General features: G+C 35.6%; 1 protein-coding gene across 5 annotated transcripts in view; it reads left to right on the top strand.

The window, feature by feature from the left end:
- LOC143226115 (uncharacterized) overlaps positions 1 to 14558 on the top strand; it is a 103012-nt gene that overhangs the window by 59417 nt on the left and 29037 nt on the right. For 2 of the 5 annotated variants that reach the window (XR_013014331.1, XR_013014332.1), the window contains one exon: positions 934 to 1295. The gene's annotated coding sequence lies outside the window, so the exon portion shown is untranslated. Of the gene's footprint in view, positions 1 to 933 lie in introns of those variants that run through there. The other 3 variants (XR_013014348.1, XR_013014344.1, XR_013014328.1) reach the window with 3 other exon arrangements.

The raw sequence follows: 14558 nt of genomic DNA, 5'->3' as shown, positions 1-14558 counted from the left end.
AATGTGAAATAGTTTTATACATATGATTCTGTTCGCTCTTTTATACAACAAAGTAACAGGTTAATGTGAATTTTATAAATCAAACGTTTTTCAATCCGCTTTTGACGGTGAGGTATGTAATTCTCTTCAGCGTCGAATAATTCCTGCAACCGATTTGCGTTTCATTTACAATGTAGGTGTGTTATACAAGGGTTCTAATGCAATATCAAAATGAAAGAACACATGAATTTATGTTGTAACAAGGTTAACATTTTCATACTTTATATAAAAAAAATTTCGAAATAATAGTATTTAGAATGTGATTCATGTGGTGAAATTATCTTATTGCTGCAATGTAAAAGCACTGAAATTTGAAATTATCTTGTTGCTGTAATGTAAAAGCACTGAATTTTTCATATTATAATTTTACCCTTCCTCTGAAACCATTATCTGGTCTGTTGTTTTCTAATTATAAACAAACTACAATTAATATTCCTTCATACTGCATGTGTATACGAATCTTCTGGCATTCCAATTCTCAGGAAGTTACACGAAATACAACTTTTGTCAGAAATAAAGTTACAATAATATTGTTCTAAAAACCATTCGGACAGTTGAATCAAAGTTCTTAATGCCAATACATACTTCAATATCTTTTCGTCAGATCAAGCCAAAAGCAAGCAATCCAAACACCCAAGGAAACATGTTGACCTAATCTGATTTATTGTTGATTTTCTTTCTTTTGAATAGTCAAACAAAACGATTCAAGAGCTATTTGCTCTGTAAATTCCTTAACTTTGAACGGAAATACTACAATGACAGCAGTCAATCAACAGTATCCACTGCCAATTGTAGTTTACTATTGTTTGATTAAAGAATGAAATTTGACCTTACTCTTGTAACACACCCATGATCCAAAAGTGTAGACATTTTTTTTTTTTTTTATTTACATAGGTAGAAGAAGACAGATTAAGAAATATCCACGAGAATAAATCGTCCCTCTTATGTGTCCCAAATATGCAAGTCTATGGTGGTGGATTCAAGATTTGAGGCATATTTTCCTGACATACGATGAACTTTTCGTTTTTTTAGAATGAATATCTCAGTATGATTTGTGATTAACTGTATGCAGCTACTTCGAAGACGACAATACTTCCATACGTCATACCTAAGATTTGAAGAAACTTGACATCTCCTTAACCACCAATTTCCATGATCTCAATCCTTTTTGATTCTGTTCATTGCAGACAAAATCTGTTGTTTGATTAACATCTTTGCTAGCCTGTACATATTAAAAATAATTAGAAGCTTATAATAATTTTAAAGAAAGCAAAAACAATGAATCCGTGTTATTTGCTGAAATATGTGAACACCATTGTACCAAGTCACGCACCTTCGAGGAATCTACAATTGTACTAACTTCGCGCTCATGAAAAAAATAAGTACTAGCGTGCGCATCTACCAAACAAGCGCCTCATCGCACATGTATGAAAATAAGCAAGTGCACGCGCATCTAGCAATTAACGTACTAGCACGCGCATGCACCAAAATAAGCTCCTTAACACACATGTACGAAGATAAACACTTGAGTGTGCATGTATTAAAATAAGCACATGCGTGCGCATGTACCAAAGTAAGCTCCTTTGCGTGCATCTGTCAATTCATGCACATGCGCTTACATGTACAAAAATTTAGAACCTGCACGCTTATGTACCAAAATACGTATCTGCGCGAGCATTTTCCAAAATAAGCACTTTCGTGCGCATGTACTAAAATAAGCACAAGCACGCTCGGATATGTATCAAAATAAGCACTTGCGTGCCCATGTACGAAAATGAGACCTCTGGGCGAATATATCAAAATAAGCACATACGATCACATCTAGCAAAATAAAAACCTGCGTGCGCATGTCCCAAAATAAGTACCTGTGCGCATGTGCTAAATCAAGCACCTATCACAAGGTGCTTGGACACAATTAATGGACTATATTAAAGAACAGAAGTAAGTGCAACAAACGAAATACAAAATAAAATTGAAAGAAAACCTACACTGAGATAAAACCAAACGATTCATAATTGACTCAACACTAGCGTGACAGAGTGGGCAGCACCCAGACGTACTGGTACCATGAAGATACAGATGCTTCCATACAGGTAAAATATTGTGAATAATGCACTAACAGAAAACCTACAGGTACAGGTCAACATGATGCAAAGCGACACGAATCCAAATATAATCCCAAGAGAGATAATGTTGCCCAGTTTAGTGAAAATGTTGAGAGACCAGTAAATGATAAAGAGAATGAGGCTACAATGACAAAACATCAAAACCACTAACCTCTCTGACAATGATGAACAGCTGGAAATACTGGAGAAAAGAGTCCAAGTACATGGGAAACAACAAGGAAAGTAGAGAGCTAAAAACCTTGAGTTCCACACCCAACGAGAAGCGAGAGAACGGACAACAGGGATTGCCATCCCAAAACAGACATTACACAGATAAGATAAACAGTAATGATAAACATTTTATCCTAATACACGGAATTTCAAGATACCCATTATCAGAAGATAAATGTAGAGAGAGCCACGAGACAAATAAGAAAATGATAAGACGATCAATAATCCATAAACAACACCGACATACCGCATAAGAGGTAAGACCTGTTGATGAAGAAATTACAAATTAGGTATTATATAAGCAGGACTGGAACAAAAAACCGTTCATAATATAATGGAGAAGACAAAACATCAAACCAAAGAACGTCAAGAGAGGAAAGGAACCAAACCACAAAGCATTTTAAACAAGACTTTGCTAATGTCAAGTCAAACGGAATATTAAAGGAAGATGCGAGATGGCCCAACCATCTGGCCTTGAGAATATTCGTTTGAGCTTTACTTATCTGAGAGTAACGTCTCCATCACAGCAAGAGCAGTACCATGGAAGAAGGCCAGATGTAAAGATGTTGGCATCATGTGTATGGCTACACAAGTCCAACAGGAACCTCATGAGATAACTGGATACTTTGAAGCGTGATAAAAATAAAAAAGAAACATTCTCAGTGGTCAAGGTATGCAGCAGAAGAAACAATTGGCAATCTTAACACGAACCTTGATGAAAGGAGAAATAAGGTGTCAAAATCTCATTCAACAAAAGTTTACTGGAAGCAGTAAAATAGAAAGAACAAAAATAATAAAGAAATACAGGAAGAAACCCACATCTTATCAAAGCAAACCATAAAATATAGTGGTTAACATAATTAAATGCCTCACTGTAATCATTGGAACGATTACTGCAAGGATATTCCTGTTATCAGTGTAATGAAAGAGGTCACACAGAAACATAGGTTTCACTGAATACTCCAACCACTGACACCACATGTTTGAGTAATGAGAATAAGGTTGGATGTTTTAGAGGCTCTCAAAGAAATGGACTGAGAACTAGCCATTTCACTAGCGTAGTAGGGCGCCCTCTGAAGGCAAGACGAGGAACTGTGTCCCTCCCCACAGATTTCACAACACAAAGTACATTCGTCGCCATTATGCCCAAAGTCCATATACTTCTGGCATGGAAAGTATCACAGGAACAGAAAAGATGCCCCTCACGACCAAAACGATGGAACATACCAGCGTAGTTTACCATTACTACATAACTACCAATCTTCACAAACTTTGGCACTCGACTCTTTGGACTCTTCACATCAATATTCATGCAACGAATACTTGTTTAAATGACTGGACGAGATGGATGTCACTCGTGTTCGATCTTCAACACGCGATCAAACTGAGTAAGTGTAACAGTTGCAAAGTCATGAGGTATCTCAAATGGAGAAGAATAGAAAGTCATCCTCTTTATATTCAGACTGGCAGGTCTCATAGTGATGGACGGTTTATTGTGGGAAAAACAGCCACGTTCAAATAACTTCTGGAAAACAGCAGAGGAAGACAGTGTTGCAACATATGATGCAGAATCAAAGTGCTGCAGACGTTCCATAGCTTCACCATCATGAGCAGTGTACAGAGAGCTTATAGTACCAGACTATAAAGTGTTCCCAATGAACGAAACGTCTGACAAACCGTGTCGCGCAAGGTAGGGGAGGCAGTACTCATTCCTGCCTTCCCCAGTAATAATCCAATGAAAATAGGTTTAGAGAAAAATACCTGGATATAAATGTGACAATATATAATAAAAAACCACTTTCAAGTCCAAAGAAGCCTAGAAAGTTCAACAAGGGGGCATCGAGAGGTAGGTAGGAGGGTAGGGGGACAGCTATGTTCCCGGCCCCCTTTTTGAAGTCTTCATAAATTCGTGGTACATCCATAAGCGTATAATTTTTTTTTTCTGGTGGGTGGAAGCCAGATGTGTTGACAATTTACATTTTTTGAGGCAAAGCGATTTTCCGCAGTACCGCAATATTGCGTTAAGTACATTATTAAAATACGAATGCATTACTCTTTATCCCATATTTCCTCGGGCCCCAGGACTTTAATACCCCCTGACCCCCCTCGTCAGGCCTCAGTCCAACACACACGATTATCAAATACCGCACACACAATTCCAGGTTTGGCTGCAATGAAGAGTTGAAAAGAAGACGACCAGTATAGAACGCATTGCTTCGATTATTAAGAAACTGGAGTTATTAAAATGAAACATCAGTAACACAAACACAGATCATTCAGTTGATTGAATACTTCAACTGCCTAGTAGTTGCAACATTAATTTGAACATTTATTTATTGATAGAAAAATTATTTTGGAAGATATGTTCCTGCAATGAAATGTACCAAGGCCTTACGAACGAAAATTGTGTGCTTTCCCTAGCGACATAAAATTAAACTATTATGAAATACGGAAAGAATATATTTTTAGTTTCATTCTTAGTTTTAGGGCTTCAGTTTTATTCTGATATCCCTAACGTCTTTCTTTTACAAAAATATTCTTTACCCTCTCCTCGTAATTTGAGGGTCGAGGGGTTCGGATCCCCGTCGCACACACCAAACATGATCGCCCTTTCATCCATGGAGTCATTATAATGTGACTGATAGTTTTACTATTCGTTGGTAAAATAGTAGCACAAGAGTTGGCGGTCAGTGGTGATTATTAGCTGCCTTTCCTTTAGTCTTACACTGCTATATTATGGACGGCTTGCCAAGATAGTCTTTGTGTAGCTTTACGCGAAATTAAAAAAAAAAAAACAGCACAGAGTCATCAGAGGGTGAAGTAGAGGTCTGAACTGAATCAGAAACAGAACCACCAAAATAAAGATAGACTAACATTTTATTTCACTCACATACAATTAAATTCAATAAAAATAATTCAAATAAAACTAAACAGAATCTAATATTAATACAAAGGGTAAAATCACGTTTTTAACAAAAACTATAAATCGTTGGTTATTCGTAGAATGGCCCAGCATGGCCTAGCGCGTAAGGCGTGCGACTCGTAATCCGAGGGTCGCGGGTTCGCACTCGCGTCGCACTAAACATGCTCGCCCTTTCAGCCGTGGGGGCGTTATATTGTGACGGTCAATCCCACTTTTTATTGGTAAAAAGCCCAAGAGTTGGTGGTGGGTGGTGATGACTAGGTGCCTTCCCTGTAGTCTTACACTGTTAAATTAGGGACGGCTAGCACAGATAGCCCTCGAGTAGCTTTGTGCGAAATTCAAAAACAAAATATTCGTAGAATTGCTGTAAATGTATCCAAAAACAAAATATTAGGTACAGTAAAAAGTACGTAAACAAGTAAAGTGATTGTGTAGATGGACAGTGTTTAAAACGATTTAAATCATTACGTTGATTAGCAAATTTATTTCGTTTTACATATACCTCATAGAAATTTTACGAATAACTACCATTCCATATGTTTTTATTTCCTATTTTACAAGGGTATGATCTCTAAAAAGACAAACAAATGTAGTCATTACGTTTTATTTTACTCACTAGATGGCAGGTCACACACATTATCAGAGAAGATTTTCGACCTCTGTATTGATCAAAATCACAAAACACAATTACTAAATCATTAAGAGGCTATCGAGTAATAACGACATATGGTCTTGTTTCATAGCTGGAATTGTTTGTTTGTTTGTTGTTAAGCGCAAAGTGTCGCAGTGCAGTATTTGTACTCTGTCCAGCACAAAAATCGAATAAAATAATATTTTAAACCTCAGATATAACGGTTAGCCTCCAGAGCTTTGCTTGAAAAAAATATAGGGTTATATGTTTTGTCCATTGACGGACGTCTCTAATCCCAAATTTTAAGTGCACAGCCATACCGCCATTCCCTAAGGGGTGGCATTTGATTGGCTAATTAAGCAAAGTTCTAATGAACTTTCCACCGTATTTACTGAAGAGAACTTAACCTCGGATTTTGCGTTGTAAGTCTGTAATTTTACCACTGACTCACCAAGGGACCTTGTAAAGAATGTTTATTTGCAATACTTTCACAAAAAGAAAATCTTGAAAGAACATTTCATTTTTATCTGTTGTTATAAATATTAGTTGAATGCATATATTATATTTCTCGCTGGATAGTAGAAAAATATGAGGTTTATAAGGCTAAAATTCGTAGTTCCATTCCCATCGATGAACACAGAATAGATAGCCTATTGTATAGCTCTGCGATTACCAAGAAATAACTACAATAGTAGCAATAATAATACCACTATAATATTTTCACGTGTTAACATGAATGTCTGGGCAAAAGATTTCTCGTTATAGTTGGTGCGACCTCTACGCCAAAGTATTTTTTTATTGTATTGTTGATATGCGTCTCAGAATAAAGGTCTTGGAGCCTATTTGTAGTTAGGAGTGAATTATTACAATGGACAGTATGCCAAGAGTCTCTTTAGTGCCTGTAAAAATATCCATAAACACCAGCAAATAGAAACTATTTTAAACGCTCGCAATAATAATACCACTATAATATTTTGTTGTTGAGATTTCTCGTTATAGTTGGTGCGACCTCTACGCCAAAGTATTTTTTTATTGTATTGTTGATATGCGTCTCAGAATAAAGGTCTTGGAGCCTATTTGTAGTTAGGAGTGAATTATTACAATGGACAGTATGCCAAGAGTCTCTTTAGTGCCTGAAAATACATAAACACCAGCAAAAGAAACTATTTTAAACGCTCGTGTTGTTGTAGGCGGCGCCAGTAAACACATCACGAAGCTTTTCTGTGTAGGTGTATATATATCAGGCTTAGAAGGTGCGAGTTGAAGTTATAGAAAAATATAGCTTTATATTTACAATATAAAGCTTTATAAATATATATTCATATATTTATATATATATATATATATATATAACTTCAATAATATGATAAAAGCATAATGTTATTACATTTTAAACACAATTTTATGTTTATTTATCTTTCTGAATTATTTACCATAATATATGAAAAATGCTATTAAGCACAATCTACATTACATAAACTAATTATGTAAAATCTTACTGGTTGGAGTATAATATTTATAATTGGTTAAAGATGTAATACTTAAGACATCTTACAATGTTCTTCATTGTGACTAACACTTGTTTTAAAAAGTACAGTTTCTTTCATTGTTTCATGTTTAACTATGTGGTGTAAGGAAGCAACATCGACCACGATATAATATTTCACATTATATGTGCAAAAACGGCTCGTTTGGGTTGAGAAAATATTTTACATAGAAGAGCGAAGAACTTTTTGACCTTCTTCGGTCATCGTCAGGTTCACAAAGAAAGAGGTAACTGACCGGTAGCTGACCACATGTTTTGTAGGGGTTGTGTAACTGAGTGTCGGAGTGTAGAGGGCGGTGTTCGATGTTTGAATACAATCTATATTAATATAGGTATAAAGGCGTTCCTTTACACTGACAAACACCACACCAACAGTATTTCGCCCGCGTTGCGCTAAACATGCTCGCCCTCCCAGCCGTGGGGGTGTATAATGTGACGGTCAATCCCACTATTCGTTGGTAAAAAGAGTAGCCCAAGAGTTGGCGGTGGGTGGTGATGACTAGCTGCCTTCCCTCTAGTTTTATACTGCTAAATTAGGGACGGCTAGCACAGATAGCCCTCGAGTAGCTTTGTGCGAAATTTCCAAACAAACAAAACAAACAAAACCAACAGTATTTATAAAATACAATGTGATAACTGCCACGTCTTCTATATTGGAGAAACAAGTAGAAAAATGGAAACCAGATTCAAAAAACATAAAAAGTCACCTTCACACGTTTTCGAACACTGCAAGTCAAATAAACACAACATAACCACAGAAAACACTCAAATACTAAATAAACAAGAACACATAAACAAACGCAAAATTAAAGAAACCTTACTTATACAACAACTTAATCCCAAAATGAACCAATATAAAAATACAATATTTCAAAGTCATCTTTCTCTACTAATAACCATACTGGGTGTCAAACATCAATAATTATTCTGTCCTTCGCTGGTACAGCAGTAAGTCTACGGATTTACAACGCTAAAATCAGGGGTTCGATTTCCCTCGGTGGACACAGCAGATAGCCCGATGTGGCTTTGCCATAAGAAAACACACACACATAATTATTTTTCACTCACTTCTCCCGTGTCTCCGTTCATGAAGCTGATGGCAAGATATTTATTTATTCCGTTAGATCACGAGAATACATCTGAGGGGATCATAACTTTACATAATCTTCCGCAATATTAATAATATTTGTACGTCGTTGCTGGGGAAGCTGGTATCAGTTTCATAATTCCAACATATTTACTCAAAACAGACGTGATCACCTAGAAGATGAATTAGTGTTTTATTGTAACTAACTATTTGTAGCTACACTAAACGATAGAAGGAATAATAGATGAAGTAAACACAACTGGAACAAAAATACTATAATTCATTGTGTGTGTGATTGTTTAATAACGTTATTATAGACAGAACATAAAAAATGATTTTGTCTTATTTTAAATTGGCCCTCTACGTTTTGCTCAATACTGATTAAATTTCTGTGATTTACGATAATTTGATATAGTTGATTCATATTTAAATTAGGTGTTTTGAAGTAACTCAAAATTAATTCCCTCATCGTGAACCTTCGAAAAATATCCAGTTCCAAATGAGATAGAAGACTTACTATTCTTTGTAAGTTTGTAAAACTTTTGTACATAAGTCATTATTTGTAATAACCGTTATTGTAAATTGTATTATTGTCTGAATATTAAAATATGTGTTTTGAGAAAGAAAATTGTGTGTATCAATCTTGTTAGCAAATACCAAAAATTGGATACGTATCGACATTTATTTAACTTCTAAATATAAATTATAAATTAATTCAGGTTTAGGCCCATTTGAAATTGTAACACGTAACATCACACATTTTCATTGATCATAACGAAACGTAAGCGAGGAAAGCAATTAATAAAAATGAAATAAGACACTGACGTTATAGACCCCAAGAAATGGTGTGCCACATGTATAAACTGAAACTAACCCAAATTTCTTTGAGGTGTGATTTGATTGTTGTTAAGGTCAAAACTACACAATAGACTATCTGTATTATGCCAATCACAGGTATCGAAACCCGAATTTCAGCATTATAAGCCTGCAAACTTACCGGTGAAAAACTGGAGCTATTTCTGAGATCAAAAGCCAACAAAATCTCATAACTTTACAAATATACACAAATATGTTGTTTCTAAAGGAAGATTATAAACTTATGAGATTAGTAACGTTGATTATATCCACAGATAATATAACTATTATTGTTATTATTTGTTTGATTTTCTACATTTTGTTAGGTTCAGTATATTTCATAGAATAGAACTTATAAACTCATTTATAGAGATTACAAAGCGGAAGAGTTTTTGTTTTAGGTTCAGTATTTTGTTATCGAATATTATGTAGGTCAGGTTATAAAGCTAACCAGAATTGATGAATTTCAGGTTCATCATGTCGCTCTACTGACAACGTGAAGTTCGCCAAATATGTTCGCTCTTTCTGCTGTGGGGACGTTTTAAACCTTCAATCAATCCCACTATTTTTTGGTAAAAGAGTAGCTCAAGAGTTGGTGGCGGGTGGTAATGATTAGCTACCTTTCTTCTAGTCTTACATTGCTAAATTAAAGATGGCTAGCGCAGATAGCCCTCGTGTAGCTTTGCGCACAAATTTAGGCCCTGTACTCAGTAACCTTATTACATCATTGAACAGAATATATAAATATATATATGTTTTAAAAAATAACTTTAATGGTAGTCCAGTGACAAAACTAGTTATTTTGTAGATTTTATAAGTAGAAAACAAACTTTTTGGATTGCCAATAATCATTGTGTCAATGGAAGCTCATTCAAATATTTTATCTGATTCACACTGATACATAGTTTAGTAACATCTAGAAAATTATTTTTATACACCCAAGTACTTGTTGATAACATTATTAATTTTGTTACTTGGTGCATAGAGCCCCCTTCCCCAGTGGCACAGCGATATGTGTGTAGACTTACAACGTTATAATCTAGATTTCGATACCCGTAGTGGTCAGATCATCTGTAGCTTTGTGCTTAACTTCAAACATATAGCGTGTCTATGGAGCGCTAACAAAGGCTGTTTTTCATACTATTTCACGATCATGCTAGAATGGCTTTAAATTTAATGATTCTGAAAACACATTCATTGTCAAGCTAGCGTTCACGTTTTTGTGAAATTGTAATCGTTAATTTATCAGAACGCACCCGATCCGGCTTTCAGCCGTGGAGCCGTTATAATACGACGGTCAATCCCACTATTCGTTAGTAAAAAGAGTAGCCCAACAGTTGGCGGTGGATGGTGATGACTAGCTGCTTTCCCTCTGGTCTTACACTGCTAAATTACGGACGGCTAGCACAGATAGCCCTCGAGTAGCTTTGTGCGAAATCCAAAACAAACAAACAATACAGTGGATGAATAATTGATTGGGTCCCTTCACTCTAGTATTACTTGTCTGCTAGACTACTAATTAGTTCCTTACCTTCATATTTGGGGCTGAAATGCCAATTTCGGGAGGTAAGTTTATCTTACTTACCCCCAAATGGTGATATGTTATTATTTTGATTTCTTCTTTACTTTAGAGAGCAGTCACTTTCCCACAATTGTTTGCTGGTTGTAAAGGGTGATATAGATGTGAGACACCCACATCTCGCTCTCCTAATTTCAATTGATTTTGATTATTTTATTGCTCTTGAATTTCTTCATGTGAGACTGGCGAGTGAAGGTTCCAAAACTGACAGTCAGTGTTTCCAACCACATTGTGGGTTTACGTACGTCACAATGTGGGTTCAGTCAGTGTTTCCAACCACAATGTCGGTTCTACGTCATCAGTCAGTGTTTCCAACCACAACACGTCATCAGTCAGTGTTTCCAACCACAATGTAGGTTTTACGTCATCAGTCAGTGTTTCCAACCACAATGTGGGTTCTACGTCATCAGTCAGTGTTTCCAACCACAATGTAGGTTCTACGTCATCAGTCAGTGTTTCCAACCACAATGTGGGTTCTACCACAGTGTTTTCAACCACAGTGTGGTTTCTACGTCATCAGTCAGTGTTTCCAACCACAATGTAAGTTTTACGTCATCAGTCAGTGTTTTCAACCACAATGTAGGTTCTACGTCATCAGTCAGTGTTTCCAACCACAATGTGGGTTCTACGTCATCAGTCAGTGTTTTCAACCACATTGTGGTTTCTACGTCATCAGTCAGTGTTTCCAACCACAATGTGGGTTCTACGTCATCAGTCAGTGTTTCCAACCACAGTGTGGTTTCTACGTCATCAGTCAGTGTTTCCAACCAAAATGTAGGTTCTACGTCATCAGTCAGTGTTTCCAACAACAATGTGGGTTCTACGTCATCAGTCAGTGTTTCCAGTCACCTTCCAAATCTAGAGTACAGTTTACATATCACATTATAGCCTGTATCCTGGGGATACTTTTAATTGGTGCAGAGTCTTTGATTTTTGTTCAGATTTATTTTTGTGTTTATTACAAATATATGTTATACAGTATATTAATTATAGAAATGTAAACTAATTTGTTATCGATAAATGCTATACCTATGAAACGTTATAAATGCAAAACTCTGCCATGCAAATTAAATGTAGAACTGTTTGTTTATTTTTGTTTAAAGTTAGCTGCACAAATACACAATGGGCTATCTGTGGCTGCCCATCACGCTTACCTAAACTTATTTTCTGGCATTATAAGTCCACAGAAATATAGAAGTGAAAGCCATTGAGTCATTGTTAAAGTAACACATATTAACATATACCTGCATAAAACATAGTGGAGTTTTAGACAAGTAAAAAAAAATAGCGTATTTAAAAATGTGAAATATGCCATATATCTAAAGTCTTATTTTACAATACAGTAAAACTACATTTACCAAAATCATAGTGTGTTGTTGTTTTCAATCATAAGACACTTTTAAAGTGACTCAAAAAGCGAAAACTATAAATCTAGTGTTATAATATGAAAAGATCAATGTTGACAATTCGTCTTGTGGTTATGGCATCACTTCTAGCAGCACGCCCTCTGACATTAGTGACATGATCATATTATGCTGCCTGCTGACATCCTCGTTTATGGAAGAAACATGGTTTTCATATTAAGTATTTGAAAAAAAATGATATTAAATTTGGTTATTACTCCAACTTGTATATTAATTAATTTAATTTTGCATATCACATACATATCCATCACCTAATTAATTTATTAATATTTAATTAAATAAAGTATTACTTAGATATTAATTAAGAATTTGCACTTCATCATATATTAATCACATTATTAATTAATCTTTCATTAATAAATCTCCCCCAGTAACACCTCAACCACCCTCCCTCCTGGTATGTCCTTTGGCAGATAGTGCATGGCCAGCAAGATCTGCTCACATCTCTGATGATTCCTGGGCAATGAACATAACTAGTGGATCTATCTGCTATTTTCTTTGCTCTTAGGTGTCCTTGCACAGTCAACTCGTGAATTTGTTCCATCAGTTGAGTCCTGTATTCTGTTGTTTTGATTTGCTGCACTTCCCCAGTATAATTTCTCTGTTTGATTTGGTACAGCAATTCCTTCTAATACTCTGCTTTATAAGTGCTTTCCCCATTTGTCTTCTGCTCGATTTTTTCCCATATTTTGTCACAAAGATTGTGCAGTGAAAAGTGTTTCTTTTACGCTTCCTTCAATTCCTGCAAACCTATATTCGTGATATCACCTTTTGACCTTTGTAAGATCTTCGTGTTATGTTTGCTCTTATTTTCTTGAGTTCTATTGGTGACTGCCAGTGCTTCTTCCTTTATATATATATATATGTTTTTCATACATATAGTCTTTTATAGGTCTGATATTGCACTCCCTTTTGTTTCTCTATTCTGTTGGTACCATCTCCTTTGTACCAATTTTCTCCCAGGTATTGTCCCAAAGTTTCTGCAATGGAGGGACTTTCATTTATGATTCCTTCAGTTCCTACATTCCTACATTCGGGATGTCCCCTTTTTGACACTTGTAAGGTCTTGGTGTCTTGCTTGCTCTTCTTTTCTTGACCACTAGTGGTGACCACCAATGGTTCATTAATCTTCTTTCGGTCTAGTATCTGAGTTTCTACTAGCTGGTATGTTTTAAACAATTTGGTCAAATGTGGATGTTTTATACTGTTGTCTCCAGATCTCCCACATAATATAATGCATTTATCTTTATTTTCTTATGGGTGATGGCTTTCAGCCGTGGAGCCGTTATAATACGACGGTCAATCCCACTATTCGTTAGTAAAAAGAGTAGCCCTAGAGTTGGCGGTGGGTGGTGATGACTAGCTGCCTTCCCTCTCGTCTTACACCACTAAATTATGGACGGTTTTCTATATCCATAAAATATTAATTACTAATTTGAAATCATTCTTTTCCCAACTTGTGTGTCTGCAGTGAAGTTATAATTTATAAAGCTTCTGTAATAAATAATCATTTTCTTTGAAACAAACATAGATTTTTAAAGCGATAAAACAGACAAATTTTAAATACTCTATAACTTTTTATTTTCTATTTACATAGATTTTTTTAAATTTTTTTATCGATGTGTAGTTTGTGAAAATTCGGGACAAGAAAACATAAATCGAGTTCCACTGTCACTTATTAGTGAAGAAAATCGTCCGATCGTAGAAGTTCTTCTGTTGTTGTCAAGCATCTGGCTTTCTAATCCGGTTAAACACTTGTCAAAAAATTCTTGTGGATCTAAATATGTTTCAGGAGCTTACGTTTCTCAATTTTTCTATCTACTCTAGTCCTCTGAAGATTCTGACTCTGATGATTTCCTTTCATGAAACAAATCTCGCAGTTCTTTAAAGTAAAGAGGTCTCTTTGATTTATATTTCGTAAATTTGTTGCGACGTCTACAATGTGAAGGTACCTTCTTCCTTTCAGTTAACAGAGTTTCCGATATATATGAGAATATTGGTTGATAATAATGAGGCTGTGTTGATATAAAATATTTGGCATGTGATCCTTCAAGACTCGTGATAATGTTTGTTATTTTACTTGAGGCATTACTATTTTGAATGTTCTTCCTATTGGCAAAAACATTCGCCTTTGTTTC

The sequence above is a fragment of the Tachypleus tridentatus genome, chromosome 9, assembly GCF_004210375.1.
Source record: "Tachypleus tridentatus isolate NWPU-2018 chromosome 9, ASM421037v1, whole genome shotgun sequence".
Lineage (NCBI taxonomy): Eukaryota > Metazoa > Arthropoda > Merostomata > Xiphosura > Limulidae > Tachypleus > Tachypleus tridentatus.
Note: the sequence above shows the minus strand (reverse complement) of the source record. Positions and strands in the feature narration are given on the sequence as shown.